We start from the raw sequence: 20,195 nt of genomic DNA on the forward strand, positions 1-20,195 counted from the left end.
TTTGCCGTCTATATTTTGAGCAGGCGTTTGAAGCTCTTTATAGAAGACAAGTTAGGGTGCTATGTACAGTATATGTATGTAACTTCATACAGACTACTGTCCTTCGATATTCAAATCTTGGCCATGTCCTCCTCTTCGTCATGCTAACGACTACTGTGGCCAAGATACTCAATGGAGGGATTAGTAGGTTTCAGATGCTGTGTGTAACATTATATATGCAGTTTATCATCCTACATTATGTCTGACAAAAAAAGACGTCAGCTTAGCTAAAAACCCTGATGTTTGAGGAGTGATAACACTGAATTTCTGGATACGTGGAGGCTGACGATGGGAGGACGGCTCATAATAATGGCTGTAATGGAGTGAATGGAATGGCATTGAAAACCCGGAAACACGTATTCACAATCTGCATATCATAGCCAGCCAATCATCTAAGCCTAATCCTAACCCAATCATATGGCTCACTCATCCTTACAGCTACCCTGATTGGCCCGACCACAAACAAATCACTGCTCCCGTGTGTCCTCCAATCAGCCAGCTGGTGTGCGCCTACTGGGCGTGGCTAATTTGATTATGTGAGGGAAATGGACAGATGTGAGCAGAGCTAGCTATAAAAGTTTGCTGTGATACTGTGTGCATCATTACAACATGTAAGTAGCCCCATTTTGAGTGTGTTGTTGGGAGGGAAGCAATTTATATGTGCCTTTTCTCACTAGGCTAATTGTTTGTTAGCAGCACATACCTAGCCTACTGCAAATGTGATCTATGTGCTGAAATAGTCTTTATATGAATGATTATCTTATAGTGTACATTTGGCCAGCAGCACACCACCCTGCATCCCACTGCCGGCTTGCCTCTGAAGCTAAGCAGGGTTGGTCCCAGGATGGGAGACCAGATGCTGCTGGAAGTTGTGTTGGAGGGCCAACCCAAGGGCAGTGATTGGGGACATTGCCCTGTGTAGGGTGCGGTCTTTCAGATGGGATGTTAAACAGGTGTCCGTCCTGACTCTCTGTGGTCACTAAAGGTACCATGGCACTTAGCGTAAGATTAGGGGTTGTTAACCCTGGTGTCCTGGCTGAATTCCCAATCTTTCCCTCATACCATTTCTTAATCATGCTCTTAGGCATGTGTGGTGCTGGCCAGGGCCATGTAGTGACCATCTCACTGAGATACGATGTTATACGTCTTTTCTTCTGATTGCAGTGTTTAACATGAACTTGTCTGGAAAAGTAGCTTGATTGGTTGACCAATTTATTAATTACTTTCGATGAATTCCTCTATCTATCATTGAACACGTTGCTGTAACTGTCCCAATGTCTAATGGGAAATTGAAAGGACATATAGGCCTCAGTGTCTGTGTAACCCCCCCCTGGCTGCTGTTTAGTCGGTGTCTGCTGCCGTACATTTTTAAAAATCTCTCCATCTCTCGACCCGGTCCATCTATCAGGGCGCCCGCTTGTGTCAGCTTGTCGAGTGGCGGCAATGTTGTGAATGAGAGATTGTCGGTTGAAACGCCCGGCAGTGGGAGCTTCTGCCAAAGCCCGGCCCTGTGTGGCACAGTCAGTAATCAGACTCGTCAATCAGCGCTCCCTCTGACCTTGTGTCAAATCAAACTTCTTCACCGCTGTAATCTCAGCCTTCCACACTTTTCAATTCACCATGGTGGACGCTCCTGAGAGTCTCGGCCCCTCAATGATGTCAATGATGGGAGAACGTCTCTTCCCCATGTGAGTTGTAATCGGCCCGAAACCGATACTGTTAAATTGGTGTGCTTGTGTTTAAGGACGTTATGGTTCTTGGTTCCCTTTGCAACTTCAGGTTGTATAAACACAATATAGCAACAGCCATTTAAAAGCAATCGTAACCTTTTATTTCACAGTACTTAAGAAATTCTCCTTTCAACCATGGCTTACTAGGTGAGAAGTTGCTCAGGAGTAGGGGGCTTGTTACAGTAGCAATAGCAGATAAACAGGCTGTTGCCATGGGAGTGCAATGCCATTGAGCACGAGAGTAATTATTCAGAAATTAACCTGAATGCTAGCTACAGTCGACGTGACTTTGCCCTCACATGAAACACTTTCAAAATGCCTTTTTATTTAAAGCCTTGATTGCTTTAACTCTGTTTTTTTCCCCTCCAAAGCCACAAACCCATTTCCCTAACAGCCGATAACACTTTAGGGATTATTTTGCGGCATCTCCTCAAAGAAATGTTCTTACCAGTCCTTGACTAGAGCCTCCTAAATATTCTCTCCACATAGTAATTTGACATTGGGCATCAACAGTGTGCTTACTTCATGAGCACCATGATCCTACAGTCATAAGAACCTACACATTTTCATTCTGAGTGGAGAGCGCACGTCATTAATTGAGTACAACATGTAAACACATTTAAATAGTCATTTCCTGACCTTTGTCAGCTACTGCATATCGTGGCATACTATTTACTCATGTCTCAATCCTCATGCTCAGAAACAACAACAAAGATGTCATGTGATGTGAATATGTTAACAGCAGGGCAAAGGACCATACTGTTTTCTTCTTCTCATATATTCTTATAGAATGATGTCATATTTTCGCACTTATTACATTTCTGCCTGAAGATTAGACTGGGATGCAATACATTGCTTCCATGTTCCAGAACCAATCCATATAATGCAGTGGTAATATTATGTGATGTAAAGAAACTATATTTAAAAAAATAACTGGATTTCCGCCCTCTTTCTTCCAGGAGTAAAGAAAGATGAATCTTCTAAAGATGAGTCTATTTTTAGCCTCCTGGACCATTTGGAAATGAGTCAGACTCTTTGCTTTCCCTAAACTTAAGTCACATCCGCATTAGTGAAGAAAGACAATCTGAGGCACTTTCATACTGTACGTCGCACTCGTGTGGCGTTTTCTTTCCTCAAACCCTCGACAAATTAGGTGTTATATTTCAATGTTTAGGTAAATGATGATCTTTGCTGACAACCAAATGAATCAGAAAAAAACAGGAACGCTTTCATGCTTCACACTTGTGCAGTGTTTTTTTTCCCCCTCTAAACCTCTTCTACGTGTGTGTGTGTGTGTGTGTGTGTGTGTGTGTGTAAATGCCGGCTTTAAGGGACTGCAAAGGAAAGCATTAATACTTTGCACGATTGGCTTTTTCTTTCCAAAACCTCAAACTCAGTAGTTTCGAGGTTTTAACATTTCATTGTTTAGGTGAATGACACTTTGAAGGGCTGAAGTGACAGAACAGAAACCTTTCAAAGGATCTCACTACCTCAGAGCTGATGAGATCAAATCAGTGGAGATGATCAGGGCAACCTTTTTTAGAGCTGCTCGCTGGCTCGTTTAGGATAGATGCTGGTTTAGCCTTGGGGAGGTTTCTCAGATTGAGGGGATTGTTTTTCTAATCACAGGGAAGATGTGTACTGCGAGAGGGCTGATACAGACTGATACGTCAGGAATCTGTCAATGTGCAGATAACTGTGTGTGGCCCATGGTATTATTGGGACACTGCCTTCCTCTTTTCATTGATGTTTTGATCTGAATTTGGGTATTTGGGGCTTGTCCTCAAATACTTTTTTTTTAAAGAGCTATTGGGTGTTTTTTATGAAATTGTGTTTTAATCCTCATTCTAATTTATGTGGAGATTTGGCATTCAAACAGAACAAAAATATAAACGCAACAATTCCAAAGATTTTAACTGAATTACAGTTCAAACAAAGTAAACAGTCCATTTAAATAAATGAGGCTCTAATCTATGGATTTCACATGACTGGGAATACAGATCTGCATCTGTTGGTCACAAATACCTTAAAAAATAGAGGTTGGTGAGAGTGGACCCGTATTTGCTGTGACCACCATTTCCCTCATGCAGCGCAACACATCTCCTTCGCATAGAGTTGATCAGGCTGTGGAATGTTGTTCCACTCCTCTTCAATGGCTGTGGGAAGTTGCTTGATATTGGCGGGAACTGGAACACGCTGTCATACACGTCAATCCAGAGCATCCCAAACATGGCCAATGGGTGGCATGTCTGGTGAGTATGCAGGCCATGGAAGAACTGGGACATTTTCATCTTCCAGGAGTTGTGTACAGATCCTTGCGACTTGGGGCAGTGCATTATTCTGATGATACATGAGGTGATGGCAGTGGATGAAAGGCACGACAATGAGCCTCTGGATCACGTTACAGTATCTTTGTGCATTCAAATTGCCATCAATAAAATTGAATTATGTTCATTGTCCGTAGCTTATGCCCTCCCATACCATAACCCCACCACCATCATGTGGCACTCTGTTCACAATGTTGACATCAGCAAGCCACTTGCCAACACAACACCATACACGTGGTCTGCGGTTATGAGGCCAGTTGGATGTACTCCCAAATTCTCTAAAACGACGTTGGAGGCCGCTTAATTTTCTGCCAAACGCTAATTTTATTGTCCCCAGCACAAGGTGCACCTATGTAATTATTATGCTGTTTAATCAGCTTCTTGATAGGCCACACCTGGTAAAGGATAAATGCTCATGAACAGGGATGTAAATAAATGTGTGATTTTTGTTGTTGTTGTTGTTGAGAAATCAGCTTTTTGTCCATTTTGGGGATCTTTTATTTTAGCTCGTGAAACATGGGACCAATACTTTACATGTTGCGTTTTATATTTTGTCCAGTCTATAAAAATAAAAAAAGCATTTTTTGTTATGTGGTTCTAGCCCTACATATTTCAAAGCATGAAAAACCAAAAAGGATCTATGTATGTTTTCTAATGACAATCACAAATTTTTTAATATATTAAAATCACCTCATTTGCACACACTGTATATAAACTTTTTATATTGTATTATTGACTGCATGTTTGTTTATTCTATGTGTAACTGTGTTGTTGTTTGTGTCGAACTGCTTTGCTTTATCTTGGCCAGGTCACAGTTGTAATTGAGAACTTGTTCTCAACTGGCCAACCTGGTGAAATAAAAATAGTTTGTGCTCTCTCTACTGGTGGTTCCTTTGCTCTATGTTCCTCATTAGTATGAAGATGTTTTCTCCCCATCAAAATCTTATGTGGCTTTATATTTAAATAGTTCCATATGACATTTATGACATTTTTAAACGTATTACAGAAAAACAGAAAAACAGTCAGAGGCAATAGAACAGCAGAAGTATAAGAACAAAGATGAACTCCTGCTCTAGTTGTTTTGACACAATTGTTTACAGAGTAAGTTGCTTGCTGTCAAAATAAACACAATGAAATCTTTTAAGCATTTCGCCGACAGGTTACTCAAAGCTTAATTGCAAAAGCCTGTAAGGAAAATGTAGAGAAAGAGTTTGGAAATACTTTTTTTTTAAACAACACACAAAACACCCACAATCCTTCAATAAAAACATAAAACCCAGAGGGCCAAAATGGCATTATACGCCAGATTGATATTATTATTTTTTTTTTTTTAAGGTTTCTGTGGGGGTTATTTGAGAAGCATTTCCAAACTCTATTTCACTACGTTTTGACACTGAGTAGGCTACAAGAAGTGGAATGTTAGCTAAAAGACTGGCACCCAGGCTATCACAAAGTGTCAATTGTTGTGCTTTGTGGTGTATTTACATGCATTAACATAACATTGAGCTTTGTGACCAGGTGGCCTCTGGTTTATTGTTCCTCTTCTCTTGCCATCAAACAATGACGGTTGACACACGCGCAAGCACACACACCAACATACAAAGACAATGTATAGTGCTATAAAAAATAATCTGAACAGCCAGAAATAACAATGATTATGTTTATTGCGTTTTCACATTCTTCCTACCAAAATGAGGGGATATTATCTCAAGGCAATTTTGAAAAGAATGGGTTCTTTGTGCTTCATGTTGGTAGAGGACCTCTTGTTGTTTAATGATTGTGTTTTTGTATTTTTCTTTGCGTTTCCTGTGCTCCTGCCTTTATTGTAGTATCTATTTGTGTAATTGCTGCTGGTCTTGTCATGCAAGGGACCTTGAAAAAGAGACCTTGGTCTCAATGGGACTCCCTGACTAAAATATATCCAACCTGCCCAACCTTGTATGTGTGTAATGGAGTGGAAAGTTCTCCACTACCGGGGCGCAAACTCAAGACCTGCACTGTAACACAATGTACTCAGAAAGCACTGTTAATATCACTGATTCAGAAAAGCCAATGTGTTTCTAACTGTGGGGTGACCCTACCTCAGTACACTACAAGCAGTACATAAAGGCAGTAGCTGAGCATTTAGCCAACAGCTACACATGCAATCTTCCAAGTACAGGAGCATTCCTAAATTCACTCTGGCCATCTACTCCCAGAGCGCAGAATAACTGATGGATTTAAGAATGCTCAGCCAAACATTGACAAAAAAAAACATATTTAAATTGTTGCCAGCAGCGGTACAGTCACCAATGCTCTGGATAAGTAAAGAGTGAGGTATTCTCTCATTTGTCTGGAAGTAGCTAGCCAACATTAGCCAGTTTGCTTGTGTTCTTGACTGCTGTTGTGAGGTCAGAACGCTCAGATCAACCCTACTCCTCGACCAGAGCGTCCAGTGTGCACTCTGAACGCTCTGAGAGAGAAACACTATGAAGGCCAGAACTAGCTCATAATTGAATACACCGGTAATCTACAACAGTAACTACAGTACTCACTATGGTAACATATTGTAGACCGTAGTAGACTGTACCCCTATTTGCCCTGAATATCAATCTGACCACCGGTATCCAGTATTATGAGCGTTAGTCAATGGCCATCAACGGATTACAGTGTTAAAGACCTTTTATTTGTCTTATGTTCTGTTTCTAGCCATGATTGATCCCCTTGTTGTTTGTCTTTCACTATAGCTGGGGAATTTATGTTGCTACTGTTTGGTTCTCATTACAAGCATGAGGGATTGGCACTGCCAGTGTTTCAACACCTCACTGAGGAAAACATAATAACATTCAATAGCTATTTCCTTAGTCAGGAACTAGTCTAGACTAAGTTAATATAACAAGCTACCATCCCCTGCCTATAAAGGAAAGCCTCATTATCACTATCAATATGAGATCCACATACCTGTAGGCTAATTTAACTGAAGATGCCACTTACAATATGCCATCTGTCATATAGCACCATGATTAGGGTTACAAATCCACCGGATTTACTGGTAGGCTAAGTTACTGGAAGTTACTGGAATCTTCTGCAATTTTTGTAATTTATATACTTGAATAACTTAACTTTTTTTCAAAAAAATAAACACAAACATGTAAAGTGTCCCATGTTTCTGGAGCGGAAAAAATAAATATCCCAGAAATGTTCCATGTGCACAAAATGCTTATTTCTCTCGAATTTTGTGCACAAATTTGTTTACATCCCTGTTATGGAGCATTTCTCCTTTGCCAAGATAATCTGTCCACCTGACAGGTGTGGCATATCAAGAAGCTGATTGAACAGAATGATCATTTGCTTTGTTTTATCTTGGCCAGGTCGCAGTTGTAAATGAGAACTTGTTCTCAACTAGCTTACCTAGTTAAATAAAGGTTTAATTTTTTTTTTTTCACAAGTCCACTTTGCCTGGGGACAATAAGGCCACTAAAATGTTACGTTTTGTCACACAACACAATGCCACAAATGTCTCAAATTTTGAGGTAGTGGGCAATTGCTATGCTGACTTCAGGAATGTCTACCAGAGCTGTTGCCAGATAATTTTATATTCATTTTTCTACCATAAACAGCCTCCAACATAATTTTAAAGAATTTGGCAGTATGGCCAATCGTCCTCACAACCGCAGACCATGTGTAACCACGCCAGCCCAGGACCTCCACATTTCTCCACGTTTCTTCACCTGCGGGATCATCTGAGACCAGTCACCCAGACAGCTGAGGAAACTGTGGGTTTGCACAACCCGAAGAACTACTGCACAAACTGTCTCAGGAACGCTCATCTGCGTGCTCATCGTCCTCACCAGGGTCTTGACCTGACTGCAGTTTGACATCATAACTGACTTCAGTGGGCAAATGCCCACCTTCGACTGGCACGCTGGAGAAGTGTGCTCTTCACAGATGGTTTAACTGTACCAGGCAGATGGCAGAAAGCGTATATGGTGTTGTGTGGGTGAGCGTTTTGCTGATGTCAACGTTGTGAACAGAGTGCACCATGGTGGTGGCGGGGTTATGGTATGGGCAGGCATAAGCTATGGACAATGAACACAAATGCATTTTGTAGATGGAAATTTGAATGCACAGAGATACCGTGATGAGATCCTGAGGCCCATTGTCGGCCCATTCATCCACCTCCCATCACTTCATGTTTCAGCATGATAATGCACAGCCTCATGTCGCAAGGATCTGTACACAATTCCTGGAAGCTTTAAATGTCCCAGTTCTCCCATGGCCTGCGTACTCACCATTGAGCATGTTTTGGATGCTCTGGATTGACGTGTTTGACAGCATGTTCCAGTTCCCGTAGGAACTTCCCACTGCCATTGAAGAGGAGTGGGACAATATTCCACAAGCCACAATCAACAGCCTGATCAACTCTATGCGAAGGAGATGTGTTGCGCTGCATGAGGGAAATGGTGTTCACTGACTGGTTTTCTGATCCACGCTACTACCTGATTTCTTTATATGAACTGTTAACAGTAAAATATTTTAAATTGTTACATGTTGCATCTTTTTATTTGAAAAAAATCCTTTATACATTCGGAAAGTATTCAGACCCGTTGGCTTTGCCAACATTTTGTTACGTTACAGCATTATTTACAAATGGATTAATCAATCACACAATATTAAATAATGACGTAGCAAAAACAGCTTTTTAGAAATCTTTGCAAATGCATAAAAAAACTAAAACCGATACCTTATTTACATAAGTATTCAGACCCTTTGCAATGAGACTCAAAGTTGAGCTCAGGTGCATCCTCTTTCCATTGATCATCCTTGATGTTTCTACAACTTGATTGAAGTTGACCTGTTGTAAATTCAATTGATTGGACATGATTTGGATAGGTGCACACCTGTCTATGTAAGGTCCCACAGTTGACAGTGCATGTCAGAGCAAAAACTAAGCCATGAGGTCAAAGGAATTTTCCGTAGAGCTCTGAGACAGGATTGTGTCGAAGCACAGATCTGGGGAAGGGTACCAAAAAATGTATGCAGCATTGAACTTTTCTAAGAACACAGTGGCCTCTATCATTCTTAAATGGAAGAAGTTTGGAATGACCAAAACTCCTCCTAGATCTTGCTGCCAGGCCAAACTGAGCAATCGGGGGAGAAGGGCTTTAGTCAGGGAGGTGACCAAGAACCTGAAGGTTAATCTGACAGAGCTCCAGAGTTCCTCTGTGGAGATGGGAGAACCTCCCAGAAGGACAACCATCTCTGCAGCACTCTACCAATCAGGCCATTATGGTAGTGGCTAGACGAAAGCCACTCCTCAGTAAAAGGCACATGACGGCCCACCCTACCAAGATGGAACTCTTTGGCCTTAATGCCAAGCGCCACATCTGGAGGAAACCTGGCACCATCCCTACGGTGAAGCTTGGTGGTGGCAGCATCATGCTGTGGGGATGTTTTTCAGCGGCAGAGACTGGGAGACTTGTCAGGATCGAGAGAAAGTTGAATAAAGCAAAGTACAGAGAGATCCTTTATGAAAGCCTGTTCCAGAGTGCTCGGAACCTCAGACTGGCACGAAGGTTCACCTTCCAACAGAACAAAGAACCTAAGCACACAGCCAAGACAATGCAGGAGTGGCTTCGGGACAAGTCTCTGAATGTCCTTGAGTGGCCCAGCCAGAGCCCGAACTTAAACCCAATCGAACATCTCAGGAGAGACCAGAAAATAGCTGTGCAGGGACTCTCCCCATCCAAACTGGCAGAGCTTAAGAGGATCTGCAGTGAAGAAACCCAAATTCAGGTGTGCCAAGCTTGTAGCATCATACCCAAGAGGACTCAAGGCTGTAATCACTGCCAAAGGTGCTTTAACAAAGTACTTAGTAAAGGGTCTGAATAGTTATTTCAATTTGATATTTGTTTTATTTTTAATACAATAAAAGTGTGTGTGTGTGTGTGTGTGTGTGTGTGTGTGTGTGTGTGTGTTGTGTGTGTGTGTGTGTGTGTGTTTGCTTTGCCATTGTGTGTAGATTGATGAGGGGAACAAATAATTGAATCCATTTTAGAATAAGCCTGTAACATAAAGTCAAGGGGTCTAAATACTTCCCGGACTGTATACATATATATACATATATATGTTTTTTTACACAATTTATTTTACTAGGTCAATATGTCATTGTTGTAAATGTTATAGCTCCAAACTGGTGGTAGTTGTGAAAAAAGGGGGTGAATGGTTTATATAATGCAGCAAGGCTTAATCTCACTACTCTCAACGCTCTCTCCCTCACTTTCATTTATAAATTCTCTCCATCACCACAAGGGGCTTTCCATGCAGTGTGTTTCTGTCCTGTCAAAAAGAAGACCAATAAAAGCGTGGTGGCAGGGTGGATGAGTGGAGCTGCGCTTCAGACTGTCCGCCGCGGTTGCTGCTGCTGCTGCTGCTCAAAGAGGATCATACATTTTGGAAAAAACGCAAGTCGGATAGACCGGACCAGTCTCTCCAACTTGCTACCCGAGTCTTTGACATTCTCCCACGTAAAAAGGTACGAGCATATTGTTTGGTCTACTTTTGCATTTATTTGTACATATATAAACCGGCTGTATGAGCGACTTCTTTCCGCGCTTGTTTCCCTCTTCAATATCGTAGTTCAAGGGAAATGAGAGGAACTAGAATTGAAAACTGGAGAGTTTTTTTGTATGGCAACCGACGGGAGAATGCCTTGCCAGTTCTCATGGATATGCTCTCATTAGTGATGGGCGATTAACGATGCAATTAGGCTAAATCGAAGATCGAACTTGTTGCCATTTTGCATCACTACACTGATGAAGGCGGATAGATATCTCAAGTGAAAATAACTATTGACCGTACGCAATGTTCTGTCCATCTCGTGCATTATGTAGATCATCGGTTCACAATGAACTTGTTTGCAGCTTGTTTTAAATCTAATTATGTCAGAAGATATTTTAAATTATATGAATTCAAAAAGAAAGGCATAATGGGTTGCGCAATATGTGTATTTGGTCTGGAGATCTATTATTGGTCACTGAGTTCAGGGAATGAAAGTCTAATCAAAATAAAAAACTTAAAATGCCAGGCTACTTATTAAGGAATTGAGGTAGGCTATTGAAAACACATCACTACAGTATAGTAGCCACGTCCTGCAGTAGCCTATGCATTAGATTATTGAATAGATTAATACTATTTTGACTGCAAACCCTATGTAATCGATGCAGATGGACTCAATGGGACACGCACTGCACATTTTTATTTATTTTCGCAACGATAGGTAAAGGGAGAGAACGAAATAAAACACTGTATGGAGCGACTGTCAGTTCACTGCATATGGGATATTCTTTAGAAATTATAATGAATTGGCATTGTTGGGAGGAGGCGAGTTTCACACATTCTGAAAACGACTGGAGTTGACACTTGATGCGCAGACTCCTGTGTGCTTGGAAGTTGGACGTGTGCGTTAGGCTGAACATTGCATGTCCACATCAAGGCTACCTGTCAAAGCGGCATATTCACTTCACGTTTTAAGGCTCAATTGGTTGTTAATACTACTACAACTACTACTACTACTACTACTACTACTACTACTACTACTACTACTACTACTACTACTACTACGACTAATAAAAATATTTTTGTATTTATTATCATCATCAATACCTCCAGTTATAATGTGATGTGCTGTTTTACACATGACATGTAACATCTCCAGTTATTTGCCTTCTGGGGTTTATTGTTGGACATTTCACCCAAATCAGTGACAACAATTTGTAATAGTTAGGTTGTATCATATGGCGTACCATGTGGCTCTTCTATAGCATACATTAGATTAGGTTTTATGTGGGCCTCTTCAGTCATACCTTTATATGTTCATATTACATTTTTGCCTTTCTTTTGCCAAGTGTACATTATGCCAAATGTATGCTGTATAACTCCAGATAGTTAGAAATCAATAAGTCAGTGATTGAATCCTTTGATAATCTGTATTCCATTGTTCCATGAATGTGCTTGCATATCCTTCAGAAGAGTACTGCATTCTAAGGAGAGGTCTGGTCTCAACCCTTCTAGAGTTGGTCATTCAGACTGATGATGGTTTTAACCTAATTCGCAATGTTTTGCATTTTCCTTCGGGTAGATGACAGATGTATCCAAATATATATATATATTTTTTAGTTTTTAATTAAAAACATAACCTATATTGTCACAGCAAAATGATCCTGCAGCAACAGGATTTGAACATTTTAGTCCATAATGTTTCTTGATTGGTGGTTAAGCTATTAGCTGGCCAAAAGTTGGCTACATGAAAAGTGCAATACTGTTAATATAGACCAGAATGAATACAGTCTACTACCAAGGGGGAGGAGCAGAATAAAATATTGCCTAGTCCCAAAAAATCTGATAAGGGACCAGGGGGGTTGGCTAGCCTGTGTACTTTTTACACCTGGTTATTGCTGTCTGACCTTGCTGGAGGTCAGAAGTGTCCATGTTAAATTCTTGAGAGTTTTGGGAGGTTGCTAGTTCTCACTACTAGGCCCTAATCTAATAGGTTGGGGAAACCGAGAGAGAGGGAAGGGCCTCTTTCTTTCACCATCCAATCAATGAGTGTAATTATCCAATTAGGATTGTGATCCACAACAAGAATTAGCAGACTCTGAAAGCCGCTAGGGATTGTGCTTGAACCCATATTGACCTTGGCGGAGCATCAGTTTTAGACCTTCCCCACGGTAACACTATAGGACGAGGGTGGAACATTTGTGTCTATTAGAGCCATTAGGCTCCCAAATGAATGTTGTCTATGACATCTATTAAACCTGGGCATGCTTATATTTAACCAATAAGGTATATCAGGCATTATAAACTGGGTGGATTGAGGCCTGAATGCTGATTGGCTGACAGCCGTGGTATATTTAAGCAATAAGGCACGAGGGGGTGTGGTATATGGGTAATATACCACAGCCAAGGGCTGTTCTTACGCAAGACGCAACACGGAGTGCCTGGATACAGCCCTTAGCCGTGGTATATTGATAATATACCACAACCCCCCGAGGTGCCATATTGCTATTATAAACTGGTTAACAAAATAATTAGAGTAGTAAAAATAAATAAAAATTCATACCCATGGCATATTGTCTGATATACCACAGCTTTTAGCCAATCAGCATTCAGGGCTCGAACCACCCAGTTTATAATTAAGCAATAAGGCAAGAGGGGTGTGGTGTATGGTCAATATACCACGACTAACGGGATTTTCGCAACGTGGAGTGCCTGGATACAGCCCTTAGCCGTGGTATATTGGCCATATACCACAAACCCCAGAGGTGCCTTATTGCTATTATAAACTGAATACAAACGTAAATAGGGCATTAAAAACAAATGTTTTGCCATACCCGTGGTTTACGGACTGATATACCACGGCTGTCAGCCAATCAGCATTCAGGGCTCAAACCACTCAGTTTATAATCTCATATAGACCAGGTCTGTTGTAAGCAGTATGTACATTAAAGGGTTTATGCGCTAGTAACCCAGATCTCCCAACTGAATACGTTATGGATTTATGGTGATATGTGAACCTCCACTGAATGCATATCAGGGGGCTCTTGGGGCAACCCCTTAGCCAATTCTAGGTACCCCCCAACCCTCCGATAAATCGTTAATATGAAGCAGTTCACTGTTTTGGGTCATTGATTTCTGTTTACCGATCCTGGGTATAAACCTCAGCCGAGGGTGAGATGGATGGAAGGAAGGGGTTGTAAAGATGACAAATAGGGGTTACAAACGAGAGAGGCTTTATGAATCCCGGACTATTAGGCTGTTTAATTGATCTGGGCTCCGTGTGTTCCTTAGTTCATCTGCAGTGCTCCACTCTGCTCCACACCTGCTCCTGTGTCTTTGGCCCGGGACCAGGGGGTGGGTGGGTGGCTCATTCACGCTCTCCGGGTTACAGTCGAACACCTGCTGCCCCAGGAACCAGGCTCGTCTGCCAGGAGGTTGTGGTGACTATCTCTTCTGGGTTGTTTGGCGGAAACTGACACAGATGGGGTGTGACTAAAAGGGACGTGACTGACATGCCAACAAATAACCCTGACCCTTAACGTAACCATAACCTTTTAACCAAATCCCTATAGCCCGCCAGGCCTCTAGGTACTTGATCTAGAAGGATTGGATAGGCAAAACAATATGGTGGAGACAATGTATTTTAGCCCTAGCAAATCGAAGACCAAAATGGAGCTACATTATTATTAGCTTTCTTATATCTATCCAATACTTTCAAATCTACATAAGTGCTTTGGGTGTAGAGGTGAGGGGTCAATTTGAAACTGGGCAATAGTCTATTTCAATGGCATTTTCTGTGTTCCAAGATGGTTTAATAACTTTTCAATGTTCTTTTATTTACTGTGGATAGAAGATGGTTTAAGATCTGTTCTCATTTGGTGTTGCCTAAAGGACTTGGCAACACAGAGGCAGACTGAAAGTGATCATTAACAATGAGTGTCCCTAAAATTAGATTTGGTGATGGGACTCAGTGTATTTCTTTAAAGTGACTCAGGTACCAAGCAGGTCAGTTTGGCTACAAAACCGTTTCAACTGATACTGTGCAGTGTACTGTATGATCCGGAACTTGAAATGGTTTCCAGCAGTACGCCCCTACTTGCTGTTGTTCAAGTTAACATTTTCTATAACTTGTGGGTGATTCCTCAGATGTGTGTTTCTTAATCAACATTTTCAAGTCTGTCCTATTTTTTTTTAATAATAAATAATTATTATTTTTATTATTATTATTATTATTTTTTACATTTATTTAATTTCCATTGACATATAAACAAATAAAACACATAATTGGTCATACTCAATTTACATTGATACCCCCATAGTTTTTACAACGTGCTGAATTTTCAGTCATAACATAATTGTAATGTAGTAATGTAATGGTGCAAACGTAAAATTCACAAGTAGCATTTAGACCGTTTTACCAAGATTCTGTGAATCTCTCTGAAGTGCCTTGGCATTCGGCCAATGCTCGTAAGTGCTATAATGATGTTGAAAGCATCAACAAAATACCATGATTTTGCGTTTTTTGTTGTTGTTGTAATAGTAGGATGTCATTCATTTCCTATGATTATCACTAGGCTCAGTGTTTCCTTGGCAATTTAGCTTTTGTGGAGGACATTTGGCCTTTGTCACAGAGCAAAAGACTGAACATTGATGATTTGCTTGTCTCACTTTACTGGTATTTCCATCTGTAACTGTTAATGATAAAGGAGGAGAAGGATAAAGGTGCTTTCCGGTATCCAGGTGTCATAAAAAGTCAGTATATGGTAAATAGCAGCTTCTACATCTGCGTTGCTTGCTGTTTGGGGTTTTAGGCTGAGTTTCTGTATAGCACTTTGAGACATCTGCTGATGTAAAAAGGGCTTTATAAATACATTTGATATATGTTCGATATGAATAGCCTATCTATTTTCAGGTTAGGTAAATAAATCAAAAGTCTGTTTGCTTTACTGACGAAAGTAATCACAAGTTCCACTGATTTATTTGTATCCTACAGTCTGGATTCAGGCACATAAAAGTCATTCCCTAAATATTGTGAGTTTACACCAAATAATGCTCAGTGATGGTACACATTTTGTAAAATTAGTAAACTGCAACACACTTCCTTAGAGCCATGTATTGATTAGAGAGTCCCACTGCCCATGCAAATCACATGTTTGCTAGCTGTTACCAGTGGTAGTACGATATTTTTACAAGATAGAAAAGCCCTTACCCCCTATACGCCCCCTGGGACAAAACTGCCCAAAGTTTCACATTTGAATCTTCTGAATAATGCATTAGTGGCACTATCTGGGATGGTAGTGGTGGGTTCATAGTTCCACCTGGTACACAAACTGTTTCCCCCTCTCCACACACACGCTGCTACCACCCCCACACTATCTCCCCCTCTCCATACACACCTACATCCATAAGTTCCTTTGGAAATTGGTAAAGTGGCTAGATAAAGTAGGAGGCCTGCTGTTAGGCTGGTAATCCTCTGGTACTAAGGCCAGAGCCTTGTGCCTATGCTAGCCTAGTGCTGTGAGAGTCACGGCTGCCTTGGCCTCTGCTTACCTCTGGAGACTGCTGGCCAAATAATGGCCTCCAGCTCCAACTCCAGTGCTCTCTGGCCTGACCGCTACGGCACTGCTTGTGACGCAGATGCAGCAGAAGTCTGAATAGCATTACCATAATTCAGAGTTTTTAGAGGCATAGACAGGATTCATGGTGTGTGCACTGTGTGGTAAAGAAGAAGATGGAGATGGACTCCTGAAGTTTCTAAGATATATAAAAAAAATATATATATATATAAAAAAAATATTAAAAACCTTGCGAGAATTGCTGGGGTTGTCTCAGCCTAGAACGCTACACACCAGAACCTAGAGCTCGTGATGTTTCTTCTTGTCTGGCATGGTACCGTTCTTCAGCAAGGCAATGTATTTCTCCTTCTGAGTCTATAATATCATGAATTTACTTGATTGTTCCTGCTGACCGTAAGGGCATCCTACATGACCAATGACTCTTATTACAGATAAGAATCCATCAATGCCCAACTAACAGACTCCATCACACCACCTAAAGATGGCAAGTCAATAGTGCTGTGCAGTTCGCAAACGATTTGTTCTTTTTGAATGACTTGAGAGTCATTATTTGTTTTTTAGAGTGACTCATTCATTGTAGTCGTTTGTTTGACCTGCTAGCCGCAATGAATTCTTCAGCAGAATTGGGTATGCGCTCCTCCGGCTCAGCTGCTCCAGAGGCGTGCTCCGACAAACAGTCTATCATGTGCGTTAGGGCTGGGCGATATACTGTATTTTACTATATACCGATATTGATGCACGAACCGGTTTGAGTTTTTACTTTATCTTCTATAACAGTATTTGAATGTTTGGTTTAAATATGATACGCTGTGTGTAACGTCCATTTTTATAGTTAAATCCTCTACTTGTCATCCCTCTCCACAGACCTGGCACCGCCCATCACTGAAGGAGTGAGCACATTTGTTGCTCAACCAATAGACACTTGCGTTCAGTCTACATGGTCATTCAACAATGTTGTGAACAATGCTGTTTCCTCTTTGCTTCTATTATAAATGCACAAGCGTTCGTATATCTGCAAACCGCTAGTTTGTCTTTTCTTAGCAAGTTGTGGCTAAATCATGTTAGCTGCTAATCGCTAGTTAGCTGTCTAGCTAGCTACAATTTGTACGGAGTCAGAGCAAACATAGCTACCAGTGATGTTGTAGGCTTAAATCAGCGTGTTTGTACAACAGTATCTTCTAAATCAAAGAGGAATAGGTGAAGCATGAATATGTTAGCTACATGAGGTAGCAAAGAGAACTTTGAATGTAGCCAAAGATTAGGGTCCCGTAGGAAACACTGACCAACACTTTGGTTCCTAACCTGTCAAAATCACTCATCCATGGCATTTTCATTTGTTGTCATGTCAAACATCACTGTATTCAAAAGGCTGTCACACATCTGAGCTATCTTTGTTGCAGGTACATGGTAACAGTTGAATAAGATAAGAAGAAACCTGCACACTGCTTTTTCTAGTATCAAGGCTCTCTCTTGAGCTTTACATATCGGCCTCAAAGATCTGACGAAGTCCTTGAGGCCGATACGTAAAGCTTAGTAAAGAGCACCGATACTAGCAAGAGCAGTGTGTATATATGAAAATATATACTTTATTTTTTTATAAAGACCCATTTTTATAAAGACCCATTAAAATAACTTAGAATGTATGTGTTGCCACCACTACTCCTTTAGCAAATTTAGAACTTTTATTAATCAAAAACATATAATACTGTCACACTGTCAAAAGTTGAAAAAATACCTTGCTTTGATATTTTGGCCATATTGCCCAGCCCTAATGTGCGTGCAGAAAATATCACTCTGCAGGCAGCATAGAGAATAAAAATACATGTTCGCATGGTGCAAGAATAAATGCAATTTATAAATGCAAGGGTGCGTGCTCAGCCCCCTCCTGTACTCCCTGTTCACCCATGACTGCTTGCCCATGCACGCCTCCAACTCAATCATCAAGTTTGCAGACGACAAAACAGTTGTGGGCTTGATTACCAACAACGATGAGACTACAGGGAGGAGGTGAGGGTACTCTGAGTGTGGCGTCAGGAAAACAACCTCTCACTCAATGTCAACAAAACAAAGGAGATGCTCGTGGACATCAGGAAACAGCAGAGGGAGCACCCCCCTATCCAAATTGACGTGACAGCAGTGGAGAAGGTGTAAAGTTTTAAGTTCCTCGGCATACACATCACGGACAAACAGAAATGGTCCACCCACACAGACAGTGTGGCGAAGAAGGCGCAAAAGCATCTCTTCAACCTCAGGAGGCTGAAGAAATGTGTAAACTAAAACCCTCACAAACTTTTACAGGTGCACAGCTGAGAGCATCCTGTCGGGCTGTATCACCGCTTGATACGGCAACTGCCGCATCACCGGGGGCAAACAAACTATCTGTAAATATAATAGTAGCCAAAAACATCATCAAGGACAGGTGAGGCAAAGCTGGGACCAAGAGACTGAAAAACAGCTTCTATCTCAAGCCCATCAGACTGTTAAACAGCCATCCCTAACACAGAGCGCCTGCTGCCCACATAGACTCGACTCATCATTGGCCACTTTAATAAATGGATCACTAGTCACTTTAAATAATGCCACTTTAATAATGTTTACATGTCTTACATTACTCATTTCATATGTATATACTGTATTTTATACCATCTATTGCATCTTGCCTATGCCGCTCGGTCATCCATATATTTATATGTACATATTATTCCATCCGTTTAGAATTGTGTGTAAGGTAGTTGTTGTGGAATTGTTAGATTACTTGTTAGATATTACTGCACTGTCGGAACTAGAAGCACAAGCATTTATCTACCCTCGCACTAAATCAAATCAAATCAAATTTTATTTGTCACATACACATGGTTAGCAGATGTTAATGCGAGTGTAGCGAAATGCTTGTGCTTCTAGTTCCGACAATGCAGTAATAACCAACAAGTAATCTAACTAACAATTCCTAAACTCCTGTCTTATACACAGTGTAAGGGGATAAAGCATATGTACATAAGGATATATGAATGAGTGATGGTACAGAGCAGCACAGGCAAGATACAGTAGATGGTATCGAGTACAGTATATACATATGAGATGAGTATGTAAACAAAGTGGCATAGTTAAAGTGGCTAGTGATACATGTATTACATAATGATGCAGTCGATGATATACAGTATATACGTATGCATATGAGATGAATAATGTAGGGTAAGTAACATTATATAAGGTAGCATTGTTTAAAGTGGCTAGTGATATATTTACATCATTTCCCATCAATTCCCATTATTAAAGTGGCTGGAGTTGAGTCAGTGTCAGTGTGTTGGCAGCAGCCGCTCAATGTTAGTGGTGGCTGTTTAACAGTCTGATGGCCTTGAGATAGAAGCTGTTTTTCAGTCTCTCGGTCCCAGCTTTGATGCACCTGTACTGACCTCGCCTTCTGGATGATAGCGGGGTGAACAGGCAGTGGCTCGGGTGGTTGATGTCCTTGATGATCTTTATGGCCTTCCTGTAACATCGGGTGGTGTAGGTGTCCTGGAGGGCAGGTAGTTTGCCCCCGGTGATGCGTTGTGCAGACCTCACTACCCTCTGGAGAGCCTTACGGTTGAGGGCGGAGCAGTTGCCGTACCAGGCGGTGATACAGCCCGCCAGGATGCTCTCGATTGTGCATCTGTAGAAGTTTGTGAGTGCTTTTGGTGACAAGCCAAATTTCTTCAGCCTCCTGAGGTTGAAGAGGCGCTGCTGCGCCTTCTTCACTATGCTGTCTGTGTGGGTGGACCAATTCAGTTTGTCTGTGATGTGTATGCCGAGGAACTTAAAACTTGCTACTCTCTCCACTACTGTTCCATCGATGTGGATAGGGGGGTGTTCCCTCTGCTGTTTCCTGAAGTCCACAATCATCTCCTTAGTTTTGTTGACGTTGAGTGTGAGGTTATTTTCCTGACACCACACTCCGAGGGCCCTCACCTCCTCCCTCTAGGCCGTCTCGTCGTTGTTGGTAATCA

The 20,195-nt window shown here is 41.3% G+C and overlaps 1 protein-coding gene across 3 annotated transcripts in view; it reads left to right on the forward strand.

The window, feature by feature from the left end:
- The first annotated feature begins 10,467 nt into the window (after positions 1 to 10,467).
- Positions 10,468 to 20,195, forward strand: part of LOC135541381 (cadherin-22-like) — a 276,477-nt gene continuing 266,749 nt past the window's right edge. For all 3 annotated transcript variants that reach the window (XM_064967581.1, XM_064967580.1, XM_064967583.1), the window contains exon 1: positions 10,468 to 10,610. The gene's annotated coding sequence lies outside the window, so the exon portion shown is untranslated. The remainder of the gene's footprint in view (positions 10,611 to 20,195) is intronic.

The sequence above is a fragment of the Oncorhynchus masou genome, chromosome 6 (assembly GCF_036934945.1).
Source record: "Oncorhynchus masou masou isolate Uvic2021 chromosome 6, UVic_Omas_1.1, whole genome shotgun sequence".
Classification (NCBI taxonomy): Eukaryota; Metazoa; Chordata; class Actinopteri; order Salmoniformes; family Salmonidae; genus Oncorhynchus; species Oncorhynchus masou.